The sequence below is a fragment of the Pelecanus crispus genome, chromosome 5 (assembly GCF_030463565.1).
Source record: "Pelecanus crispus isolate bPelCri1 chromosome 5, bPelCri1.pri, whole genome shotgun sequence".
NCBI lineage: Eukaryota > Metazoa > Chordata > Aves > Pelecaniformes > Pelecanidae > Pelecanus > Pelecanus crispus.
The window spans coordinates 70271250-70277048 of NC_134647.1; positions in this window are offsets into that span (position 1 = coordinate 70271250).

Below are 5799 nucleotides of genomic sequence, written 5' to 3' on the forward strand. Positions count from 1 at the left end.
CGGTCGCAGGGCGGCCGCCTCCCGATCGCCCTGCCTGGAGGCTGGTCCCGCACGGCCCGAGGTGAAACAGATGTGAGGGTCTGCTGCCCGCACCCCCCCCCGCCCCTGCCTTCCCCCTGCCTGGAGGGGCGGGCGGCACCGGGCAGCCCGCGGGGGGAGCCCCCGGCAACGGGGGGCTCGGATGGAGCCGTTTGCCGCCCTACTCATGGGCGCTGGGACCCTGATGAGCCCGAAAATGGGGGGCGGGGGGGGCGAGAAGGGTCGATCCGAGGCGGCTGTTGATGGGATGCGGCCGGTGCCCTGTCCCGCTCCCGCCTGGACCTTCCCCCCTCAGCACCGCGCATCCAGAGCCGCCGCAGCTGGAGAAACGGCGTGTCCCGATCGGCCACCATCGACACTGTTCCTGCCTGTTTCGAGGCAAAACAGCGTCCCCGTTAAAATCGGGAACGACCCAAAAGGAAACGACAGTGAATGAGTCCCGGGTCCCTCCATCTGCGAGCGGCTCCTGTTCGCCGAGTCGGTATTAGCCTCGGCTTTGCCACGCAAAATCGGCTGCAGAAAAAAATCAAAACGAGAAAAAGTACCTAAACTACACCCGTCCCGAAAAGATTTAGAAAAGGGAAACCCGGGAGTGAAGCAAAGCAGATGGTCGGTTCCCAGACACGTACACACACACACGCTCCCGGCCGGGCATCCGCACACGGAGCGAGGGGTGAGTTTTAATCACGGGTTTGCACGCCGGGGTAAGAAATGATGCCGCCTCCCGAAAGAGAAACCCTACCGATCTACCCGAAAGGATTGCCTCGTCACCGTCCCACTGTTCCCAGGCTTGCAGAGCTGCGAGGGAAGCATTTTTCCTTGGGCAGATTTTTAATTTTTCTGCTCTCCTCTCTGAAGTATTTCGTTACAGCCTCCCTTCCCATCTCCCATTTTAACCCGACTCTGCTTTACATTTCACATTAAATTGCGGTATTAAACGCGCGTGGGGCTGAGAGCTGGCGGGGTGGGGAGGCTCTCCAAAAAGTCTCAACAGTGCGGAGGAAAAAAAAAAAAAAAGTGGCCGTCAGCCGATCAGGATTTTTTTTTTTTTCTTCTCCTTTAAATTGACTTTCACTGTCTGTTCTCCCTGTCTTAATGAGGCGTTGGGTCGGAGTTTTGATGCCCTGCAGACATCTTTAGCAGGTGGATCCCCCCCCCGGCCGAGGTTTCCTCCCCGGGTCTCCGGGTGCCCCCGCCCGGGCAGCTCCGTGGGAGGGGGTTGGAGCCCCTGCAAGCTGCAAAACGGCAACAACGATCAGGCACTTCCCCCCCCCCTTTCGCTGCCTGTCCGCCGAGACCGTTATTTGCCGGGGGCGGGGGGTGTAGGGGAGGGCAGGGAAAGCAACCCCGCAGCACCGCGGGGTGCGATCGCTGCTCTGCCCCGGCACTGGCCATGCTCCCGCCTAAGGGAGCCGGTCCTGGCCGGAGCATCCCCCGGCGCTGGGGTTTACCAGGGGGCAAAGCCCTGATCTGGCACCCCTGTGCCCGGGGAAGGACAGCATCGGGCCCTGCAGCGTTTCCGTGCGCTGCCTTGGGCAGTGCGGGGGGTTTAGCTCTAGCCCAGCCGACGTTGCTCCCAGATCCTTCCAGATGATCTGTTGGTTTTGCAATACATAATCGTTCTTGTTTCCTCTGCCGAGCAGCATCTAAATTCGTTTATTCTGATGAGAACCGCATCTACAAGTCCCTCAAGGCTCACTGATGGATTTTTCTGTATTACCTCGTTATCAAGCTTGGCTGACCTCTAACTTCTCTGAAAACATGAACAAGACAGACCTGCTGCTGCCTGGGCTGCCCCAGGGGGCTCTTTTTCCACTTATGTGATTTCCTTTGATATTACTTCTCTTCTTTCCATATCCAAGGCTCAGACCTTCAGTGCTCCCTGCAGTCCAACCTTTTTTCCAGCCCTGTACTGCCAGCTCCCAGCTTGCAAAGATCAGTTTGCAGCCTGCACACCAAGAGCTCCCAGTGCAGGGAGGTAAATGGGAATGGTGGTGCCAGATAGTGTGAGATTGTGAAATTTCCAGCTTGGAAACCGTTAGAGCCAAGTGCCTGTATCCATTCCTGCAGCGCTCAGATGTCGGACATCTCGGTTTTGTTGACTTGCATTTTCACGCACCAAAAAAGGCCTGGATTTCAAGGGAGGCTTTCCCCAGGCACCCCATGTGCAGGGCTGAACCTCTGTGAACCTCAGGAGAACAAGGATCCCTGTCTTTCCTGCTCTTCAGATGAGTGGGAAACTGTGTGTGTCTGTGTGTCCATTTATTTAGGTGCTGTGATCTGACTTCAGGACCTTGGATTTGGACTTGCAGTTCAAAAACTTTGTCTTCTGTGCTCTATTCATAACTGATCTGATCCCACATGGATTTGAAGCCCACCAGCCAAGCTCATATGCAGCTTAACACTCAACTGATTAACTCTGGCTTGGTATAAGTTTTTTTTTGGTACTGTTCTTCAGCAATCTGACATGAAAAGAGATGGATACACACTCACACACTTACAAGGCTCAGAGGAACGCAGCCATAAGCCACCAGGTGCACTTCTGAGACTCACCAAAGCCAGCTCTCCTGGTTGCCATAAAAAACACATTAGCCAAAGGCCGATGCATGTGGAAGGCAATTATGCTCTGGTACATGGCAATATGTATAGAACAGTCTGGTAACTGTGCCTGCCACACAAGGAAAAATATCCCTGTGAAAACAAGCCTGCTAAATCACTTCATTCTTCTCCTGAAAATAAAAGAGATTTTTTTTTTTTTTTTTTTGGTGGGGGGAGTATATATGTGAGAGGGAATCAGATTTTCCAAAAATGGATGCACCAGTGCAAGAGCCTAAATAAATGGCCAGATTCACAAGGATGTAGAAACTCGTGATGAGGTTTCCAAGTCCAGGTTTTCCATGTTAGCATCTGATCATTCCAAACGTGCCCAGGAAATCCCTGCTGCTGAGTCCTGTGCATTCAGCAGTTCAGCAGCCCGAGTGCCCACCTCACCCACTGAGCTCGCAAAAGTCCACTTCTGCCAGAAACGCCAGCTGAGGAGCCGCAGCTTAGGGGCCAGCACCAATATAGAGAGAGGGCCTTCAAAGGAGGAAATCACAGGGAAGGTGGAAAATTACCAGAATATAGCTTGATTGGGACAAAAAGGGTTTGACTCTTTTTTATTTTTTTCTGCATGTAGTAAATTGCTGGGGATAGGAGTCTTTGCACCTGGAAGTATCCAGCAATCTCCAGCTGGGGATCATGTTGGGGTGAATTTGCTGTAGTTTTGTAAAAAAATCAGCCCTGCACATACATGCTGATATCTACAGATCTGCCTCGCAAACAGTTTCGTAGATATATTTTGCCTCAACCTCAAATAAGACTACGCTTCAGTCAGCTGGAGGCTGTGATGTTGCTACTGCACAGGAATATAGCACAGGGCTCCTTTTCTCTGTTCCCATCTTGGGAAGGAGCTGAATAAACAGCGGGAAAAAGTTTGCAACCTAAAGTATGGGGAGGAAGGTGACGTATCTCACCCATGCAGAGAAGCAGAGGCAGAGCCAAACCCCTTAACCTTGTCCCCTTGTCTAGTAAAGGACTGCCAGGTAGAAAAAATATCAAACCAGGCATCACTGTAATAGTCTGGGGCTGAATCTGCACAGAAGGGTGATTCTCAGCTCTGTTGCCCCTCTAGCATACAGCTGCGGATGCTGATTCTTCCATTGCATCTCCACCAGCTCACAGCTTCACCCCACCGCCTGGTTCTGGCACTTCCACACCCCAGCAGCTCCTTCCTTCAGGTCCAGAATCCAAAGCTAATCCCTGCTTTGCGCACTGGGACACACAGCCCTGGCACATCCCAGGCTGACTTTGTGGTAGTGTCAGTGTGGCTGCAAGGGACAATTCTCCATCTCTATAGAATAGGTGCTCTGCAGTGCACAGTAGGTAAAAAGAAACACACAAGAAACCCAGCCCCAGCATCTCCAGACTGGTGTGAACTTCTCCTGCCCCTTTCTTCAAACCACCAGAAGAAATTGCTGCCCCAAACTGCACAGAGGCAAGAGAGGGAAATCCTGTCAACACACAGATTAAAATTAATCCAGCCACTCTGGGGGTGTTGAAGCTTCACGTACACACCCCCCTCCTTCTTTCATTTACTGCAGGCGAGCCTCTGCTTATTCGTGCTGGGAAGAGGAAGCTGCATCACTCGGATGGAAGAAACAACACTGAGGACTGCTGCAGGTCAGGCTGATGTTTTACATCTGGCTTTACGTTTCTTGGAAAGACCCAGTTGCTGCAGGATGGATACTCAGCATCGCCCAGCTAACCAGATCCCACCAATGCTTATTTTGAAATGTCTTTTTTTATTACCTTTCTTCAGGCTTTTGCATAGTCTAGATGCTAGGCGTTAACATTGCATTAGAAGAGGGCATGAGGCATTGGGATAAGTTAACTGCTCCCTGAAAATACATCACTGGGGTCCTGCGGGGGGAAGCAGGCTGGTGGGGCTTCCCTCCCAGCGCAGAGATAAGCGTGCCATCTAGAGGAAATCCCCTTTATTGCCAGGACTGGCAGCTGAAAATTATCCAATAAAGCATAATTAACCTCTGGCTTCAGAGAAAATCCTCCATCCATGCCCTGCTGCTCCGGGCTGTTGCACAGGCACGTCGTGGCAGGCTGGCGATGTGCCGAGGCATCCGGGCAGCTCGGGAGGGTCCTGAGTGCTTGAGGGCCATCTCAGCTCACGTTGGCATGTGTTGGCCTGTCCCTTCCCCATAGGTGATGTCAGCTGTCCAGGCCCCCTGGTATGGGCGGGTGGATGAGAAGGCAATGTGGGTGTTTCCCCAGCACATATTCTATACCATGTCTGCCTCTGAGAAAAGTAAGGAGGCTGCACATATCGCAGGATAAGAAGGCTGTATATATCATATAATGCCCTCCAGTGGTTGCTAGCAGCAGTCCTGGACCTATGGGTGCCAACACCTGAGGCGCAGGTGAGGACCCAGGTGCACTAATGGAGGCAGGCAGTGGCAGGGTCACCTCCTCCACCAGCAGCTCCCACCCTCCCACCCTCTGCACCCTGTGGAGCACAGCCCTGCAGAACACCTGGGGGGGCTGATATGGGTGTGCAGGGTACAGCCCAGCAGTGGGGATGGGGGTCTGGCCTCCCATGGGGCAGATCCATATGTCCACTCATTTTTCCTAAGGAAAAATCTCCTTCACGGCTAAATTCCCAGGCTGGACTGCTCTCATAGGCTGCTGTCATGGGCACCCTCATCCAAACCTTCAGACATGGTTATAGGTCTGGGACATGTGATGTGGGAGCACGTGGGACAGCAGGTACCATAGGTCTTGTACCCTCCTGTGGTCAGAGTCAGTCCACCGAAGCCCACAACATCTGTATTCCACACCTTCCACTTTTTCTATACCACTACCGCTACCAGTGAATAGCACATCTGCGGCCACCAGCACACGGCTGTTGTCCCACTAATAAAAACAAATCCTTCCAGCCCTAAAGATAATTGAAAAACAGTGATCTAGGTCTAAGCAGAGGGACAAGTGACACCACCCAGCAGGTAGCTGTCTTGTAAAAACAGGAAGCCTTGCAAAAAAAAACCTTCAGAGATGGAGAAAGAGCAGGGAAGGTCTCACATGAGAGAAACCTTATTCTGCAGAAAAAGCAGGTGCATGCTTAAGCAAAGAATATTTGGAGAGGAGCTGCTATTGCATTGATTTGCTCATATTCTACAGGGTTTTTTTAAATATTTTCCTCACTTTTTT